Genomic DNA, 22,030 nt, shown 5'->3' on the forward strand with positions numbered 1-22,030 from the left:
GCCACTCTCACATTCTCCCCCTTCCTCGGCTCGGGCATAACCTGAAGGATCATATCATCTATGAGGTACGTCTGTCTCGGCCGGGGTGCATCCTCATCCTCCTCCTCATCAGAATCAACCGCATCCAAAGGCTCAGTCGGTGGGAGGTGCTCAGAAGCCGGTATCCTCATCCAGCTCATACCCCACACCCTCCATGCTAGGTTACCATCCACCAAGGTTCTCAACCATTTCAGGTCGAGGAAATCATCTTTATCCATGGTAGGCACCGGGGTGCCTAAGGGAACGTACTCAGAGAAAGCCTCAAAAGAAGCTAGCTTTTCAGCTAACCGGGTGGCAATAGCACCACAACTCAGGTACCTGGTACTAGAAGAGGCCATCAAGGCAAGACTGGCACAAACCATAGCGGGAGCATTGAAGACCACCTTCTCGGTCCGCTCGGAGTTAAGATAGGCCATCAGAAGCAGCAACTCGTGAGAGTTCACCTTACTCATATCCGACCTCTCGTATTGAAGGTTCGACACAACACGAAGGAAGATTCTCAAGGTAACATGTTGCACATCATTAATCAACATGTTACTAGTGATGGGAGCTGACTTCCCGGTGATACAGGGCATAAGACGGCAAACTCCGCACTCAGACGGTATGTCACGAAGGGCATTGATACGTGCCTAATGTATAGTCTTTTTAGCCTATTTCAGCACGTATTTCTATGCATTTCTATACTGTTTTTATGGTATTTTGCCCCGAATTGGCTACTTTGGTGTATTTTGTCCTTTTGGAAGGGATGATCGCGAAAGTAGTGGAACCACACTCCTTCTTGTCCTTTTTGCATGCATTTAGAGGAGACGGGATTGTCCCAGAGTGAGACACTGCACTTGGAAGCGTCATGGCACGCATTACGAGACACTTAGGTGAAGACGTGAGCTGAAATGAAGACATAGCCACTCGATCGAGGAGTCTACTGGTCGATCGAGTGGTTTCTACACCCCCTGTTACTCGATCGAGAGGTTTACCAGTCGATCGAGTAAGCTGCACCAAGACCAAGTCCTCGATCGAGTAACCTGTTGGTCGATCGAGTAACCTTTGCTGAGAAGTTGGTCGATCGAGTGGTTTAATCCACTCGATCGAGTGGTTTTCGTCATTATGGGCTTTTAATCAGTCCGTGTTTTGTTTTATCTCGCGAAACATTATTTCCTTTTGCTATTTAAGCACATTACTAGGTTAATTAGATCTTATCTCATATACTATCAAACTCTTTTACTGAAACCTTAGTACGTTGCTTTTGCCTTTCCCTACTGTTACTTTACTTTGGGTTATTATTGCTCGGATTCAGTTGTTCTTTACGCCGGATTCGCACTGATTGTAATCCTTTCGCTCTCTTTATTAATAATAATCATTTGTTTGCTTTAATTTCTCATTTGTGTTCTTGTTTTCCTTTGCCCTAATTTTCATTATTGCAAGTTTTAGTTTATTTATAATGTTCACTGCTGGTAGTTTGTTTGCTGTTAGTTTAATCGCCGATATGAGTAGCTAAACTCCCTTCATGTTGGGATTAGGGAATCTACGGTAGAAAGATGACGATTTAGTAGATGAATTAGACAAATTAATCACGAGACTCTGTCACTATAGCAATTTAACTGTAATTCCCGACCTAGTTGAGTGCACGCTTCTATGTCACCCATTAATCCTGCTAAAATTAATCCTGGATCGAAAGATTGGACTAAATAGGCCTGCTATAAACAGTAGACTACCCTAATGAGGACGAAAGTTAAGTTAGTGGTATTTTAGGATAGAAAGTGGACCGAAAGGACCTTTTAACATCCGTCTCACATTAGTTCGTCTGAATCATTTACAGTTGAGTTATCGGACTACCGTAGTGAACCGAAATCCCGACATGTCCCTCTCTTCTTGATAGTTTAATCATATTTTATTGCTTTTATTACTCTTTGCCTTATTTCTCTTCCCTTCAGACTTCGTAGTTTAGAACCAATTTCAATCAAACCCCCAATTGTTACCATAGGATTAGAAATAGACAGCTATAATTACGTTACCTCCCTGTGGATTCGATACTCGACTGCCTCTGCTACATTTTAGTTGAGACCGTTAGGTTTTATCTTTGATAGGGTTGCGATAGCCGTGTCAAATTTTGGCGCCGTTGCCGGGGAGGCAATTGTTCAAATTATTAGCTGCTTTATTTTTAGTCCTTTTCAGTCTAAGGGACACCCGTTCCTTGGACTATTCTTATTTTCTGTTGTAGTTTCTTCTTATGCCCAGGTCGCAAGGTGGTCCACTACTACCATTCGATCCTGAGATTGAAAGATCTATGCACGTAAAGAGGAGATTGTTTCAAGATCAACAGTTAGAGGAAGAGTCTAGTTCTCGTTCCAACTTTTACGAGAACGAACTGTTCGAGGACAACCCACCGTCTTCTCCAGTTTCTAATTCATCAGTTGAAACCGTTATTTTTCCAGACTTTCCCGAAATGGCCGAAGAAGCGACCATTGCCAGTCATTCTGAACCCACAGCTGAGGATCTTTACAAGGGGTTCGAGCTACCAGGGGAAGCTCGGAAATTCGAGCCGAAACCTTCTTACCTTAATATGGTTGAGAAGAATCAGTTCGGTGGGGCTACAAACGAAGATGCGGCGAAGCACATGGAGACTTTTATTGATTACTGCTGCTCCATACCCCCACCTGCTGGCGTGACAGCTGATCAGATAAAAGAAACCTTGTTCATCTTCTCACTCCGCGATGCTGCGAGGGAGTGGTATAGGGATTTGGACTGAGATGCTCACGGCATAACTGATTGGAATTCATTGGCTTTAGCATTCTCTAAGAAGTACTTTTCTGCATCGAGGACTATTGCCATTAGAGCTCAGATAACGAGCTTCAAACAAGGGCCTGACGAGAACTTTCACGAGGCATGGACTCGATTTAAGAAGCTAGTGCGAACCATACCGCACCATGGTTTCGAAAAGTGGAGTCAATGCAATCATTTCTATAATGGATTGTATGACGATCGTAGAGCCATTTTGGATCTGCATGACCAATGGCCGATTTGCTTTAAAACTTGGGAGCAACCAAAGGGTGGAAAATCATAGATGATTTGGCCATCCATAAGGCTGAATATGGGAACTCGAGAGGAAATCAAAGAAGAGCTGCTGAATCTTCTTCTATTGCTGCACTTGAAGCTCTTACTGCAAGGTTTGACAAGTATGAGCTAGGAGGAGTTTCCAAGGGAGGGATGTATCAGGTTAATGCTATGACTGACGGTCCTTTCGTCTGTAGAAGATGTGGGGGAGAGGGACATGTTTCAGATCCTTGTCCCAATTCCTATGAGTCATGCGCTGCCTTTCAACATTAAAGGCAGAACAACAGTTACTACGAGCCGAATGTCCACCCCAATTTAAGGTGGAGCAATCAGAACGTGCTCAACCCCACTGCTCCTCCAACCCAGCAACCGTACATTCCTCCACACAAGAATCAATAGGGCTATCAGAAGCCTCCTTCTTTCAACCCTCCTAATCAAGGTACATCATCTCCAAGTGGGGTGAGTGAAATGAGCGAGTTAAAGTCTATGATGCAGTCCATTTCAAAGCAATTACAACAAAAGGACACGTCATTCAAGGCACTTGAGACTCAAGTTGCCCAACTTGCTGCAAATCAATCCTCGAGAAAGCCGGGTCAATTACCGACTCAAAATGAGAAGAATCCAAACGAGACGGTAAACCTAATAGAATTGAGAAGCGGTCTTTCTTATGAGGGACCAGAAGTGAAGAAATCATACCCTAGGGAAGCCATTACTGATGGTGAACAGTGTTCTGCCAAGAAAAAAAGGCTCACGACAAAGGAATTACTCGATCGACTGAAGACTGGTGTTCGATCGAGTAGAACTGAAGAAGAAGACCCTCGATCGAGTGATTTTTCCACTCGATCGAGTGAACAGGAAGAGGAAGTTGGTCGATCGAGTGGAAATGTTACTCGATCGACTGACATTGGAGAAGAAACTCCTCGATCGATTGAAGAAGTTGTTCGATCGAGTAGTATTGATGACGGGAAGCTTATTCGAGAGCCTGCTAGTGCTCGTTTAAGCGAGAAATCACCGGAAAGACCTCGTTCGAGAGGTAAGAGGCGTCCAAAGGATACCGAACTTGCACCGGAAGACACTTTGGAAGCGATAAACAAGGGGCTCGAGATACCAATCACGGTTCCCTTCCCGAGGCGGCTGCAGAATACCAAAGTTAATCAACAGTTTGGCAAATTTGTAGAACTTTTGAAGAGCTTGGAAGTCTCCGTACCGTTCACTGAATTGCTGACTAAGGTACCCTCTTATTTAAAGTTTATGAAAGAAATTTTAGCACGTAAGAGGACTATTAATGACAATGAGACCGTAGCTTTGACTGAGGTGGGGTCAGCCCTATTTCAAAATAAGTTACCCCCTAAGCAATCAGACCCGGGTAGTTTTTCGATTCCGTGTCATATCGGTATGCAGTTGATTGATAATGCGCTATGCGATTTAGGCGCTAGCGTAAGTGTCTTACCTTTGTCTCTGGCTAAGAGACTTGGTTTGACAAAACTGAGTTGCACCAACATGACTGTCCAGATGGCCGACCGTAGTCTATCACGGCCATTAGGTATAGTAGAAGACGTACCTGTTCAGATCGGGAAGTTCTTTATTCCCGTTGATTTTGTCGTCTTAGACATCCACGAAGATGCACACACCCCTATCAATTTAGGGAGACCATTTTTGTCCACTGTCCGCGCAGTTATAGACGTCAGGGGGAAGACTTTGACCTTTCAGGTAGGGGATGAGGAGCTGATTTTTCATCAGTCCAAGTTCCGGAGAACTCCCATGCAAGCTCAGCCTTGCAATGCTCTCTCTTCTATTGTTCCTATTATTGACACACCAGATGAAAATTTGGAGAATATTGTTGTTATTGTTAACCCTCCGCCTCAAATTGAGAGCAAGAAGGAGGAAAGTTCGTCTGTTTTCCTTACTGCAGGTACAGATGAAAGCAATAAAGGAGTTGTCAAAGGACGTTGTGCAACTGTTGTCAATCAAACTGGAGCCAAGGGTGCCGAAGAAGATGACAGAGGAGCGAGAACGAAGAAAGTTCGAACCTACGTGGATTGGAACTACATTCCTCCTACTGTTGCAAATAGTGATTCAAGCTCATGGAAACTCAAGAGGTCGGTCAGTATTGCTGAGGTGACGTCCTCCAGTCAGAGGCCCACGAAGGGGCTACTGAAATTTGATGATTAGTTTAGACAGTTTTTTAGCGTATACGTAGACCATAGACTGTGTTTTTTGCGTTTTTGGTATTTTTGGGAAAACTTTCCACTTGTTTTATGCAGGTTTGGGGAAGTTTCACGCAATTCAAGGAAGAAAAGACAAAATTCAAGAGCCTACGAGAGGAAAGCCTTCGATCGAGTACTTTTTGTACTCGATCGAGTGGAAAAAGGGTCGATCGAGTAGTCTATTTACTCGATCGAGAAGGGCCAAAAGAGGAACCGGTCGATCGAGTGCATTGTACTCGATCGAGCAACAGGGACATCAAAAGTCCTCGATCGAGTGATTTAAAACCACTCGATCGAGGGGTATGAACAGGACACGGGAGTTTCCTAAACTTAAACTCTTTATTTCCTTTTCTAGTTCATTTCTATCCCTAATCCCGTCTAACCCCCCTCCCTAATTGCGATTTCCATTCCCCCAAATCCCCATTTTCTTGCCCAAATCACCAAATCCGCCACCTACAATTCCTTCCTTGCATAATAATCTTCAAAATCCCCTTGTTTTTCCCCCTATTTGTGCTCGTTTTCTCGGTATTTAAGGGGATTTAGGGTTTGCGGTTTTAAGCTTGTTAAATCGCCATTGTTGCTTGTTTATTTGAAGTTTAATTGCAATTGTAGGATCATTCTCACCAAGTAAGCATTCCTTTTACCTTTTTTGCATTTTAATTTCAATTACTTTGATTATTATGAGGTAAAAATCGAATTAGGGTTTGAATATCCATATTTAGTCGAATTTTTTCGACTTAATTGTGTTTGTGTGCCCTTATTTAGCTTGCTTGATGATCATATCTCAATTCCTCACTGTTTTCACATGTTTAGTTCGAAATTTACGCGAGTTCCCGTGATTAGGGCTTCTAAGTCGAATTTTTCGACTGTCAGACGGTCTATATGCTTTCTTGCTTGTTAAACTTCAGCTCTTGCATACTTGTTGTTGTAGTTAACTGCTTTTTCCGTCTCCTATCGCCTTTACATGCTGTACATTGTTAGGATTCAAGCACTGTGAGTCGAAATTTTTCGACTGCTAGGGGACTTACATGCTATCATGCGGTTTTCATGCTGTTTTTAGTCTCCGTTAGCAGTCATCACATTGTCATTTTATCATCACTCACGTACTGTACTTCGAATTTGTTGAGGATTGTTGGATTTTATCTGCTGAGAGTCGATTATCTTTCGACTGATAGGGCCTTTATGTGCTGTCACATGCTGGTTAACGTGTTATTTTAGCCACGGTTAGCAGCCGTTTTTCTTATCATGCCCTTTACCATGTTGCAGGATGGATACCGGTTCTTTACCTTCTACTAGTACAGCCTCCAGTCCATCCTCGAGCGAGTCAGTGGCCCCTGCTGTTGCCACTGGCTCCACCTTAATCTCACCACCGCAGCCTTCAGCTTTGTTTCGCCCCTACCAGGCCTTTGTCTATGCTGGACAGAGGATTCACGCCTCGTTTCCCGACGCCTGGTATGCTGCCACCTAGGCCGAATCAGCCGGCTAGCCAGTTAGCCATTACTTCCAGCCCTTCAGGGGCCATTGTTACAGGAGAGTCCGCTCTTACTCCCTTACCGGGATTGCCCACGGTACGCTTTGCCTCCGCGGATCACCGGACTCGGTTATCCGCTTTACTTCGTTGCCCTCTCTCCTCCACCCGTTTCATTGCACGGACTGACCTAGAGACCTTAGGAATTTATGAGGAGGTCTGTAGTTTGTTGAACGGGACGGGTATGTCGGGTCTGATTACCATGCAGGAAGCTGCTATTCGTGTCCCTACATACAAGTTTTTCAGCTCCTACTCTTTTGACACCGACTCTTACGATTCCAACCCCTCTAGTCCTTGCATTCACTTCCGACTCCGCAATGAGTCGCACCATTGGACTTTGGCTAGGTTTGGGGAGGTTCTTGGCCTCGTTAGTGACGGTCCCACCGACCCACCACGGGATCTCCTTCAGCCACTCTGGGCTGCACTTACTCACACTCCTTACGCCTCGCGGAAGGGAGCTCACGTTCACTTACCTGCTCCCCGTTACTTTTTGCGACTGATAGGAGAGACCATCTTTGGGCGACCTGAGCCCAATAACGTGACCAACACTGAGCTAGCGATTCTCGCGGGGAACCTTAACATTGACTCCAGTACCCCGTTTGTTCTGAACATTGCTTACTTGGTAGCTCAGCATTGGAACGGGATTGGGACGAGGGTCAAGACCTCTGTTGTCTGCGGCGGGTTAGTGACTCGGATTGCCCGCCATCTTTACCCCACCGAGCCTGGATTTACTGCGCCTCAAAAGCAGGCTTACCTTGACTTGGCTGCCATGGTTGACTTCGCCTGGTTCCTGAAGAAGGGCGCGAGGACGTGGAAGATTTGTGGTTCCACGTCTGTTACCTTGTCGTGCCCTACCCTTCCTCCACTTTTACCGCTCCCGACTGCTGCTGAGGGAGCGAAGCCACCTCCACCCACTTACCACCTTACCTTCACCCCTCCTTCTTCTTCTAGGAAGAGGAAGCGGGAGGCCGGAGAGTCATCTACCCCTCAGGTTCAGACTCCGGCTCAGACTCAGACTGGACCCACACAGACTCCCACGCCTGCACCTCCATTTACCCCTCCTCCTTCCGTTCGCCTTGCCGCCAATTTCGTTTGCCCTCCTGTTTTAGGGGCGCCCGAGGTTATGGACCAAGGGCGTCGTGATGCCCTGCTTCTGGATATGTGCAGGTACCTTACTGAGATGAGACGGGATATGGCCTTGGCTGTATTCCCGCTCTACGAGTTCCATATCCTAGCACGGCGACCGGTTCACGCAGGGTGGCCGCATCCCTCCTTCTACCGATACCCAGAGGATGGGTACCCTCCACTCCCCTCTGACTCAGAGGACGAGGCGGAGGAGACACCGGTAGCACGAGAGGTGCGGTTGCGGGCCGAGCAGTGGCAGTGTGAGCCGCCGAGAGGAGGCGAGTGACCCCCCGTTTACACCAGGTCCGGAGGACGTGGCTGGAGATGACGATTAGAGTTTCCCCTAGTTTGTTGCTGGTTTGGGGAAACCGTTTTGTTGGGTCGGAGTACCATGGAGGCGGTGCCGACGACGCCGAGTAGCTACTGGTCTACTCACTTCTCCAGTTTTCTGGCCGGTTTGGGGAAGTTCGTTTTTGTATGTTCTCTTACTCTTTTTATTTCGTCTCCTTTATTTTTATTTTGTTGGTTGTATATTCCCGTTCCCCATTTTTCTCATTGGTGTATCTTTGCCGGAGGACAACGAGGGCGTTGTCCGTTTTGGTTTGGGGAGGGTATTGTATCCTTTTGAGTCTGCATCTGCATTTGTTTTGCATTCACGTTTAATTTTTCAGCTTGCATTGTTGTTTATCTTCAATAAAAAAACAAAAAAATCCAAAAAAATTTCAAAAATTTCAAAAATTCAAAAACATTTCACGTTTACTTTTGCATATAGGTTGAGTCGGAACGGTAGATTCCCGTGATGAAATTGCACTATAACTTGTCATTTTACTTGAGCCTTGCACTTTTATTAATAGTTATTAGCCTTGTCATACGCATAATCTACGAATTTCTGTTCAAATATAAGCTGACTGTTTAGACTTGACCTATAAACTGGCAAACTATTTAAAAATTCTGAGTTTTAGAGCCATAACTGGTGACATTCATGACCAGTTCATTAGGAATTTTGAGAGTAGTACTCCTTGCATAGCATGTTCATCTCATTCGCACATTTATGACATTCAATTTCTCGTCAAATGCACATATTCGGGTTTGTGGTCGGTGTCACATGCAGGGAGGATCTTGCAATTTCCCCTTTCTTTATATCTTTCACCCATTTAGCTCCACGTTAGCCAAAACTTGCCTTTTTGACCCATTAGCTACATTCCAAACTAAGCATGCCTAGTCAAGCTAGTTAGTATGTTCTTTTGTGGTATGTTTTCCATTGCAGTTTGGTCCGTAATTCTTGTTTGGAGTTGGTGTTTGTATTAAGGAAGGAGGAAAGAAAAAAAAAAGGTATTGAAACGAAAAAAAAAAAAAAAAAAAAAAAAAAAAAAAAAAAAAGAAAAAAAAATAAAAAAAAAAAAAAAAAAAAAAAAAAAAAAAAAAAAAAAAAAAAGAGCTGAAACGAAAAAAAAGAAAGAAAGAAAAATTGTGAAAATAGTTGTGCCCTCTTGTCAGAGTTGAGAAGATGTTTGAAGACGTACAATCGACAAGGGTTGTTGTTTCAGTTAGTTATTTCAGACGGTGTCTTTAAAAGGGAAGTTTGTGACCGTCTGACTCCTCCGTTCTATCCCATATTTTTTGAGGAGATTGTGCTTTGAGTCTAGTGAGTTTTGTGCCAAGTGAAGGGCGCTTGTACTTGGTCTTTTAGTCAGTTGAGATCCGGATGGTTTCATTATGGTCTTGTTAGGAACTAGCTTGACGCTTTTACCTCCACTTTTCCATAACTTGTTTTGCCTTTTCTCACCTGAACCTCACTATTCCCATATTATTTGCAAACCCTACGTGACGGACATTATCGGTTGGAATTTGTGCATTAGTACTTGAATTGTCTTTCATTTTTGTTGCATGCATGCTATGTAGGTCGCAGTTAGGTGAATGACTGTCTTTTCTTCCCTCTTTTACATATAACATTTGCCTTTTGCTTCATGAGAGAAGAGTGACCACGTGAGAGTCCAGTTTTGTTGGTCTTGCAAGGTCGATAGGTCAGCTTTATTTCTGAACAGCTTATTTTTCGTTTGCGTACTGACTGCTTGGCTTTAAATGTTGAATTTTGTTGCATTAAACTGGTTCAAGTAGACAAGTTAAGCTAGCTCTGAGTTATCATTTCCGTTCCATTAGTTTAGTTTTGAATTTACTCGAGGGCGAGTAAAGATTTGGTTTGGGGAGATTTGATACGTGCCTAATGTATAGTCTTTTTAGCCTATTTCAGCACGTATTTCTATGCATTTCGATACTGTTTTTATGGTATTTTGCCCCGAATTGGCTACTTTGGTGTATTTTGTCCTTTTTGTAGGGATGATCACGAAAGTAGTGGAACCACATTCCTTCTTGTCCTTTTTGCATGCATTTAGAGGAGACGGGATTGTCCCAGAGTGAGACACTGCACTTGGAAGCGTCATGGCACGCATTACGAGACACTTAGGTGAAGACGTGAGCTGAAATGAAGACATAGCCACTCGATCGAGGAGTCTACTGGTCGATCGAGTGGTTTCTACACCCCCTGTTACTCGATCGAGAGGTTTACCAGTCGATCGAGTAAGCTGCACCAAGACCAAGTCCTCGATCGAGTAACCTGTTGGTCGATCGAGTAACCTTTGCTGAGAAGTTGGTCGATCGAGTGGTTTAATCCACTCGATCGAGTGGTTTTCGTCATTATGGGCTTTTAATCAGTCCGTGTTTTGTTTTATCTCGCTAAACATTATTTCCTTTTGCTATTTAAGCACATTACTAGGTTAATTAGATCTTATCTCATATACTATCAAACTCTTTTACTGAAACCTTAGTATGTTGCTTTTGCCTTTCCCTACTGTTACTTTACTTTGGGTTATTATTGCTCGGATTCAGTTGTTCTTTACGCCGGATTCGCACTGATTGTAATCCTTTCTCTCTCTTTATTAATAATAATCATTTGTTTGCTTTAATTTCTCATTTGTGTTCTTGTCTTCCTTTGCCCTAATTTTCATTATTGCAAGTTTTAGTTTATTTATAATGTTCACTGCTGGTAGTTTGTTTGCTGTTAGTTTAATCGCCGATATGAGTAGCTAAACTCCCTTCATGTTGGGATTAGGGAATCTACGGTAGAAAGATGACGATTTAGTAGATGAATTAGACGAATTAATCACGAGACTATGTCACTATAGCAATTTAACTGTAATTCCCGACCTAGTTGAGTGCACGCTTCTATGTCACCCATTAATATGGCTAAAATTAATCCTGGATCGAAAGATTTGACTAAATAGGCCTGCTATAAACAGTAGACTACCCTAATGAGGACGAAAGTTAAGTTAGTGGTATTTTAGGATAGAAAGTGGACCGAAAGGACCTTTTAACATCCGTCTCACATTAGTTCGTCTGAATCATTTACAGTTGAGTTATCGGACTACCGTAGTGAACCGAAATCCCGACATGTCCCTCTCTTCTTGATAGTTTAATCATATTTTATTGCTTTTATTACTCTTTGCCTTATTTCTCTTCCCTTCAGACTTCGTAGTTTAGAACCAATTTCAATCAAACCCCCAATTGTTACCATAGGATTAGAAATAGACAGCTATAATTACGTTACCTCCCTGTGGATTCGATACTCGACTGCCTCTGCTACATTTTAGTTGAGACCGTTAGGTTTTATCTTTGATAGGGTTGCGATAGCCGTGTCAGGCATCCTTAGAAGGCTTAGCCAAACCAAGGTGGGAAGCAAACAGGTCCATGGTTAAAAGGAAACTGGTGTTCATAAGACGGAATTGCACAGTCTGCTCAACCAGCTCGTATTTAAACTAGCTCATGAACTCAAGGGTCAGAAAAGCATAATAATGCTTCCGTAGACAATATAGCCCAGTGAACCCCAAAGTCTTGAAAATGTGACGGACATCCGTCTCAATACCCAGGTCCTCTAAGATAGTCGTGTCAACACAACGGGTTGGTCTCATCTTGCGAGTCTGTAAAGCTACAAACCTCTTTCGTTGGTTAAAGTCTACGAAGACTAACGAAGGGTGCTCTGGTACTGCCGGTACTACTGGTCCGCTACCCTCCCCAACTTCGGGCTGAGAAGCCCTTCCCCTCTTACTTTGTCGGGTTCCCAAGTTTAGTCTCAACAACTGTTTCAGCATATAATTTAAGTACACTCACATAGGCACCAAAGCATGTGATTTACACAGATTAAGCATTGAATAAATCATCCTTGTACACACTATCACCAACAATTTCCCAATTTATACATAGAATTTCAATTTATTGCATTTCAGTCGGTCTCTACAGCTGTGAAAATTTTAGCATAATTAACATGAATTACTCAACTACTACAACTCTCAACACATGGCTTGAATACAACCACATATATACTTGAAAACATGTAAAACATTCATGTACGTTCATGAAAAAGAGCAACTAGGTACACATTATCACAAACAATCCAAAAATTATAAGTAAAGTTCTCAATTCTAGTCATCAGACGGTCTCTACAGCTGTAAAAATATTGACATATTTAGCATGAATTACATTATTACTACTACATCAAAGGTTTAACCCTTCAACATATATTCATGTTCAACACAAAATTCCAATCATAGAAAACGAATTTCAGATTTGGGGCACTTTTAAGACGGAGTTTTAAGGCAAATTTTGAGGTGAAAATCACAAAACTCAACTCCCAACATGATATATACAGCATATATTACTCAAATTTCATCCTTCAACATGTACAAGACACCCAAAATTCAATTTAGTTTCACAAACCCTAGAAAAATCGACCCCAATTTTTGCAATTTCTATTCGATTTTTAGCATAATAAACAACATCAATCATAAAAGGGAAGCATGTGGATCATATTACAACAATTACAAGCAACTTCTCTTCCATATAAATCAAAATTTCAGATTTTTCTACCATTCGAATCGTTTCTAAGTGATGAAAACATTAAAATAGGGAAGAAATTCATACCTTAATCAATTAGGGAGTGAAAGAACAAGTAAAAGCAAGGAAAAATAACCCAATAAATTACCACAAGCACAAGATTTCAGGCGTTTGAGGGAGATTGAGGGGTTAGGGTTTGCTATGAATGAGGAAGAAATAAGAGGAATGAGGAAGGAAAGGGGTTTATGAACCCGCGAATTTTCCCGGTACTATAGCTTACTCGATCGAGTGTCTAGGGTACTCGATCGAGTGCCCTCTACTCGATCATGTAGGCGCTATTGTATCGAGTAATCGTAGGAAATTTCCTACATCTCGACGTCATAGCTTTCTAACTAGATCGAGTGAGGTCTACTCGGTCTAGTAAGCACTCACACTCGGTCAAGTAAGGTTGGGTACACGGTCGGAATTACAAGATTAACTGAAGATTCCTGCAAGAGAATATCACGTGTCGATTCCAAACCAAGTTCGGAAGTCGTCACTGGTTATCGTATTCATTCACATTATACCATTACTACTCATCTATATTGCAACCGTTTCACCAACTAAGACTTATAGCACATCGTTTCATAACGAAATTCACACAACATAGTTTACCTTACAATTGAGTCATCCATATATGCAATTAACTCACTATATCATGTCTAACCTTTGTCTACAACATCGCTAACAAACTAATAATCTCCTTATTCTGAGCACACATTTAGCATTAACCTTTCATGTGTCATCCAAGTACATTAGCAACATATTCATGCTTCAACATAAACCAATTGACTTACTCAAATTAAGCACGTCATAGGTGGTAAATTTTAGTCATACACATATCATATTCATCCATTAACATCTTATAATGCTCATTACAATTCTATAACTATTTAACTACTAACATTAGCACTATTATAGTGCTTATGAAATCGTATAAAACTACCATTACTAACAAGCTGAAGCAAATATAACCGTTACCACATTCCAGATCACATCACACATTTCTACTCTTTCACATACTTCTATCGTATTAGACCTTTTCACGATTCTCATTATCATCCCACTCACATACAAGTTCCAAAAAAATTTTTACCATGCATACTTCTATCTTAACTATTACTCTCACACTATCTTCAACTAAGACTCATCCACAATCATTTCTATCATAATCACCATACACATTAGGCACATCCTTGCCGACTCTACATTCCCATACCCAGTGACTGGCTTAAGCTCAATGGGGCCAAGATTTTGAAATGACGGCGCCTACTCACCCAAAATTTAGCACCAGCTGGGGCTCCCATTACACATACACCAGGTTCATTTTATTAGCCTCACTACGTTCATTAGGTTCACTTATTACAGGTTCCAAAATCGTTGCTTTGATACCACTTTGTGACACCACCATATACCAAGGAGCCTTAGTAAGACCTTCCCCAGCATATAAGGACATCACCATCTCAGTTGCCCGAGGAAAGTAATCATCAAAGGTCAATAAAAGAACATTTAAACTGTTTACAAGTGTTACAACCAAACTGCTAAAAGAAAGATACAACTCATCACTATAAACTATATCCTGTCGTAACTCGTGAGAACTCATCCCAGCCCGGACTCCAGCAACCATCCAAAACAACACCTGCTAAGACTCACTGCTCACCATAAGGGATCACGGCATACACAACAAAACAAACAAGACAAACCAAACAAGGTCGGTAATTGAGACAAGACACAACAAACATAACCAACCTATAACAACAACAACCAAACACACACACACAGTCACAACCACTCCAACCAATCTTCGTCACCGACTGTCCACTGGACCAGCCCTGCCAATGGGGGACCGCAGTCGTTCCCACCTAAGCCCTGCTCATCATATCGAGCGATAACCCTGTCCCATTAATGTGCACATCCCCTCCCGTGGCGGGTTCCAAGGAGTGCGAAACTAGGGTGTGACGCCACTCCCGCAAGTGACTCCACTCAGCCGAGGACGCACCTCAAGAACCAGAGACAATCAACCACAGACAGCTGCAATACATCAACAACCAACAAACTGTATACACCAACCGATTACCATATATACTCTGCCACACAATTCCAACAACACAACAACCCCGACACAACAACCGACACACTAGACCATCCACAGAAACTGAGTAGGCAAACCTACCTTTAACCAAAAGCAGCGATTCCTCGATCAGCCATACGACATCAACCAAGCAAGCAATCCCTAAACACAGTACACAAGCCTATTACTATGACTACCACCATACAAAGAAGTAAAAAAACAAAGATGACGATGACGACATACCTACGCATCTCCCAACGGTGTTAAGACCGCTACCCGACTCAAGCAACCCATCCTCAAGGTACTAGCATCCTCAAAGGCTCCCATGGAAGGTATTTGGTGAAGGGAAAAAGAAGGGATGACATTTAGGTTTAGAAGAAAGAGGCGGAAATGATTTGCGGTTCTAAGAAAACACGATTATAAACCCTCGCTGAAAAGACGTTACTCGATCGAGTAACTAACGTACTCGATCGAGTGTCCAATCTACTCGATCGAGTAGCCTCTACTCTATCGAGTGCCTCTCGCATCAAAATGAAACCAAGGCACAAGGTAACTCTAGCACGTATCCCTAGGGTCTATTACCTTCCCCCAAGGTCAGTCAACGCCGGTCAACGGGTCCCTAAAAGGGCGGGTATTACACAAACAATGAATGCGATCATGACTTACATAAATATTAATACTCTATCCAATATTTACATAACGATCTTTAGCAATTAAGGTATACTCCTCAATCACATTAAGATGACATAACCATCATGTCTACCTTATGCCAACGGATTTGGTTAGAGGATTAGCAACAGTTGCATCACTCTAATTTCCGTTGCTATTTTCCTTTGTTCTATGCAATCTTTTCATCACATAGAGCCTTTCTAAGTACATGTCTAAATAAGTGTTTAGACTCTGGTTCTAAAGCCAGTCAAACACTCCCACTGTTTTCATAGTCTCTCAGGAGACGATATTCGGCTAACAGAACTACTCTAGTTTCATTAAATTCCGGATAGTTCCATTAAATTCCGGATATCATCTATCTCTTTTACAACATCGGATGTTGTAATGTACTTAGCTTTCGTACATGATTTGTACGTATAACACTTATACATACACATCCTTCATATGACATCTTTTATGTATGACTCCTCATACATATACATAAATGTATAACTTCTTATACATAAATGTATAACTTCTTATACATATTATTCTTTATGCACATAGCTCTTTTACATGCTAACCATTCCTTAACGAGGCCCATAACATCTTATATGTATAGGAATGTTTCCGTGTAATCCTTTTACACGAAATTCATAGATTCCTCCAAACTACAAGAGTAAATTCTCAGTGCTTCTCAAGTACTCGAGAACGCTCTTGATAATCATCTAGTGACACTCACTAGGAAATGATTGGTAATGACTTCTCATATTCTCAATATGATGAGTCCCGACGAGAGCAGCTTTTAGCATATTTAATAGATCCTGCAGCGGAAGCACAAGAGATCATATTAATTATTCAACAACTTGAATGAGTCAAGAATCATATCACATAAGTCTCTTGGCTAAAATGCTAATATCCATGGAGATCTATCTTATTAGATCCGGATGTTTAAGATGTGTCATGCTACTCTCAATTATTCACCCGAGAATATTTCTGCTAGTCAGTAATATGTCAAACACATATTTAGACTAAGAAACATCACCTTAGCTACATTTCTAGTCACTAATATGTCAAGCACATAACTTTAGCTCCCACTAAACTCCGTGTATCATCATGGTACCTCGACACTCGAGTAATACCATTTTGATAGATTACATGATTGAACCCAAAGTTCCAACTCTTTTACGTATATAAGGTCACAAAAGGGATCTTTTAATCATGCTAAGCTTCTTACCATTGACAAGATCAACAAAACTTTTCCCTTCACGAGTTACATTCAAGGAGAAAGGTTCGATATCCTTTTGCCTAATCTCATCCTCATGAGAGGCTATATTGCGAAGAACATTCGAATTGATAAAGGCATTTGGGTTTTTACAAACTCTCTGTAACGAACCCAAAATTTAAACATCTTATGTAACCTTTATGACAAGATCAAGGTAACCTAATTTGGTGCAAAGTTATCGCCCAAAATCAAGTCTCGAAAACATCTCATGTTTTCTTCCTTATCACCTCTTGTGCAAGAAGACCAATTCGAATTGCATGGTGACATGCCATCACATAGAGTTCAAACTACAGAAAGGCCTTTGATGAGGGTTGATGATTCGTCACTTCCGAAAGGTAACACAATCTTATCGTAAAATTATCTCCTTATAACCACTGAGCCTCAATAAAGAACGTCTTCTTGCATTGTACTCAGTTTGTGGGTCTTGGACTTCGGAAGTTCAAAATTTCTCCCACTCTGTCTTTCAGAAAATAAAAATCTTTCTAAAAAGACAGCATTACGAGCCACAAACTCTTTCTTCTCGTTTTGGAGGAATAAAAACCAAGTGGTTAAAATTTGGATAACTCTCACAAACACATAAATTGGTTCTGAACATAAACATTTATAGTCCTAAATGTATAAGAATGACAAGTTAGGGACCCTCCTTATCCATATCTCATATGGATTCATTTAGGCTATTATAGTCGGGTTTTAAACATTTAGTGAGAAAATAGCTTACAAAATTGCGAAAAACATCAAACTATATCTCATAAAGTTCAGTTTATCTTCTGGACTACACCATACTCTATGGTTCACAATATTCTTAGTGATGATCAAGGTCATTACTTGATATTACCCATTTGATCTTCAAAGTCATTACTTTGAAATTTCCGATCAACATTTTTGAACTTGTCGTACTTTTGGCTTACTACTTCATTTTGAAAATATTCCACGTTTCAAAAATCACTTTTATGTCTTATTAAATAGATATGAGGTTTTCATATCTACTTAACATTACGGTAAAAGTAACGAAGTATATATATATAACCAACTATCGCCTTACACATCCGTATGTATATGGTGAATCACCTCACTATTGTGCTTCTTTTCTGCAAAAGAAAACATAATATGTGCACACATACCATAAGATTCTCAATCAAATGGTTGTTCGATGTGCTTATCGTTTACTCATTTTAAACGAATTTATTTGAGGTTTGATTAATTGGGTTCACTGGATTAGAGACTTTAAAATCTACAAGATAGTATAATATTTAGTTTTCGTGAAGAATGTAAAATACCTCTAACTTGTGTGGTCTAAACCAACCACCAAGTTATCATAGGAGTAGGTACAAGCTTTTGTTTTAAATCACATGAGTGATGCCTTCTATGTATAAACATAGATGATTACATTCGTTTAAAACCAAATTTAGGTACATTTTTCCCTATCGAGATCACTGCTACTCTAGCTTTATTTCGATACAAAAATGTCCTATGCTAGACGTCTTACGTTTTATCAATTCATGTAAACTTCTTTACAATGAAATGACCCGTACTTGGTATCTCATACCAAGATAGTGGAATTAGCCTATCCTTTGAGTAGATGTCTCCTTCAACTTTGTCCTATCACATACACCTAGGGTTGCTTCTTCTTAACTCCCACTCACTTTTACATTCCTTTTTGTTTCAACAAGCAAAAATGAATCTTATGAAGACCTCTCTTCATGTCACACGTGATATTTTATACACTTAGTAAGAGTGAATTACTATAAAGTGAGTGCAACATGTGGCAAAAATCTCAATTTCTTGCGAAATTGGACTACCTAACCGTTCAATTGTCATTATATGCCTAAACTCTTTTGCGCATAAACAATCGATTTGGCCTTTCTCGAAGTGAGCCATTTGACGGTATCATATTGGAGTATTCTCTGTGTTTTGAAAACTCTTTTCGCAAACTTTTGAATTACTCTTGAGTAATTAAAACTAATATGTCATCATCATGACGGAGGTGTCACTTTCGAAATCAAGACACTCTTGATAAAACGTGACTCCCATTTAAACTCGTAATAAGAGTTTGTAATATGAAACCCCTTTTAATATGTATGAATGTTAAGTTGTAAAATAATCGCAAAAATTGTTGTAAGCTTATGTAGGTGAAATGGTGAATAATATTTCCATTCATTGCTATCAAATTCCTTCAAATAAACCGCTTTCTATGAAAGAACGAAAACGAATAATAAATAGAGGATGAAATGCGCGATGTCATAGGAAATTTATTTATGAAAATGAACGAAAAATAGAAAAAATTAACATTCAATGTTTTAAAAACTTGATAAACATTTTTAACAAGTCCATTTATATAATGACCTCTCACTAAATTATATAAATGATTCCAAGATCCGTCTTTAGACAAAAATAGGCATCGCTTGGGCGAAACATCCCATAATTGATTAAATTCGGTAAGTCAACGTGTAACACTACGGATTTTCTTTGGCGACTACTCGACCGAGTAGAGCCTACTCGGCCGAGTAGTGCTATTGTTGTGAGTTGTTTTGGTTCTGCCGATGAATACTCGGCCGAGTATAGTGAATACTCGACCGAGTAGAGGATACTCGGTCGAGTATAACGATACTCGACCGAGTATTCGGTCTGGCGAGTGTTATTTTGACGGTTTGATTAGGGAATGTTTAAGATTATTTTATATCCCGCGTCAGTTTTCAAAACATCATTTCAACTTCATCAGTTTCTACGTTACCCTAATTACACCCTAATCATTCCCTAAACTTTCCCTTAATCATTCCGTAGCATCGTCGTGTGGGTAATCTTCGTGACTCTTGCGTATAAATTCTCGTTGCACTGTTGGTAAGTCATATCTTTATGATTATTTGTACTCTTTGGGGTTACTGTATATATTTGGAAATGGGATTTTGGGAATTGTGCAATGTGTAATTGTGTTACATGATTATTGTATAGGAGAAGACTTCGTAGAGGAGCCTTTTTGATTGTCCGTGTTGCATACTACTGTTGGTTGCTAAGGTAGGGTTTCCTACTCAGTTTACCGTTATTGTAAGACATGTTGTTGTGATTATTGTTATCTGTTGATCATCGGAGTATGGAGATTATTGTAACTATGTTGGGGTAAGGGTGTTGAGATGGCTGTGTTGTATTGTGATTGTGATTGTGGTGGAGTCACTTGCGGGAGTGGCTTCACACCCTAGTTCGCCCTCCGTGGAACCCGCCACGGGAGGGGATGTGCACATTAAGGGACAGGGATTATTGTCGCTCGTTGAGGAGCTGGACTAGGTGGGACCGGCTACGGTCACCCACTGGCGGCGAGGATTACCTGTTGCGATGGGTAATGCGCGGGGCTACACACTTCATGTGTAGTCGATTCGTGTGTGAATGGAGGATTGGGAATTGGCGATGATCAGTTGATTCCTCCATTTGTTTGTCTTAATGTTTGAGTAATACTAACCCCGTGTTGTTTGTGGAATCTGCGGTGATCCATTCGGGGATGGTGAGAAGGCTTGACAGGTATTGCTAGTGTGAGCTTGGGGACTGTCTTGGGAGAAGTGCCATCACAAGTCATAGCATCACCATCTGAATCTTAGTTGGATTTCTTTTATTATCAGACTTTGAAGTTGTATTTTGTTAAAATAGTATTTGAGTTTGGTTGATGTAAACTTTACATTTTACAGTACTTTAATAAATATGCTCAGTTCGGACGCTTTTTGATATGTACTAACCTCGGGTAACCGAGATGGTAACACACTTTCATGGTAGGGTGGTCCTGGTAAGGCACCTTGGTATGAGGGGGTGTTACAAAGTGGTATCAGAGCCGACGATTCCGACACCTAAACAAATGAATATAATGAACCTAGGGAGTCTAAATAAAATGAGCCCGGGGAGAGTTGTTTGGAGCTACCGCAAAGACTCGGGAGACGTCCCGGAGTCGCAAATTGGCCCTCACTAACTCGAGCCGGTAACATGGAGAAGTGTGATGAGAGTTAGGTTTTGTATGTACATGTATGTGAAGATGCATGTTTGTAAAAGTTGATAGTTGAAAGTATGTGTGTTGAAGTTCGTACATGTTGTGATGGGAGGAATGGGGGATGTGACGGGTTGTGAATGTTGGTCATGTTGGATTTAGCATATGCATGAATTGTATGCTGATATGATTATAATGTGGCATTAAAGTTCTTGATATATGAATTGTATGCTGATGTGATTATAACATGGCATTTAAGTTCTTAATATTATGTGTTTCTTTGCGGGGAATAGTGAGCATGATAGGGGAACCTAATATCGTATACCCGTCTATTACGTGACTCGGCCGAGCAAAACAGTACTCGACCGAGTAGGGAGCACTCGGCCGAGTAACCAAGAACTCGACCAAGTATTGAATTGCAGTGAGTAGCAGTAGCTACTGTATGTGATAACTCGACCGAGTAAGAAAGCGTACTCGACCGAGTAGAGGATACTCGGCCGAGTGTTGTGTTACTCGACCGAGTGATGTTTTTGAGTTTTTGACGTTCGCTTCTGGAGTCGAATACTCGACCGAGTATCTAAGATACTCGACCGAGTAGTCGTTACTCGACCGAGTGTGTTTCATACTCGGCCGAGTGTTCTTTTGGCGGAAGATTATTATGTTTTGAGTCGTAAACTTTTGTGTTTACGTTTCCGTCTTCCTTGTTAGTTCAGTATGCCGCCCAAAAGAACTCCCGCGCAGATCCAAGCTTCAGAGATGACTCTTGATGAGGTTGCTCGCATGATTGAGCAACAAGAGGCTCTCCTTGAAGCTCTCAAAAATGTGGGAAAAGGGAACGAGAAGTCGATGGATGCAACACAAACTCAAAGATCAACATTACTCGTTTCAACCCTCCCACATATGACGGGGTAGGTGAACCAAAGCTACTCAAGAAGTGGCACCGTGAGATTGAAGCTCTCATGGAAATGGTTAAGTGCCCCGAGGACATGATTGTTGAACAGGTAGTGTACTACCTAAGAGGTGAAGCTGCAGTTTGGTGGCAAAATGTCAAGGATGATGCTAGAGCTTACTACCAGGCGGAAGGAGCTATTCCTTAGTCTGGGTTGAAGAGTGCTATGAGAGAGCAGTTTGTGCTGGAGCATATCCGACACAAGATGAGATCAAACTTCGATTTCTTCACTATGAC

This window comes from Silene latifolia, chromosome Y (assembly GCF_048544455.1).
Source record: "Silene latifolia isolate original U9 population chromosome Y, ASM4854445v1, whole genome shotgun sequence".
Lineage (NCBI taxonomy): Eukaryota > Viridiplantae > Streptophyta > Magnoliopsida > Caryophyllales > Caryophyllaceae > Silene > Silene latifolia.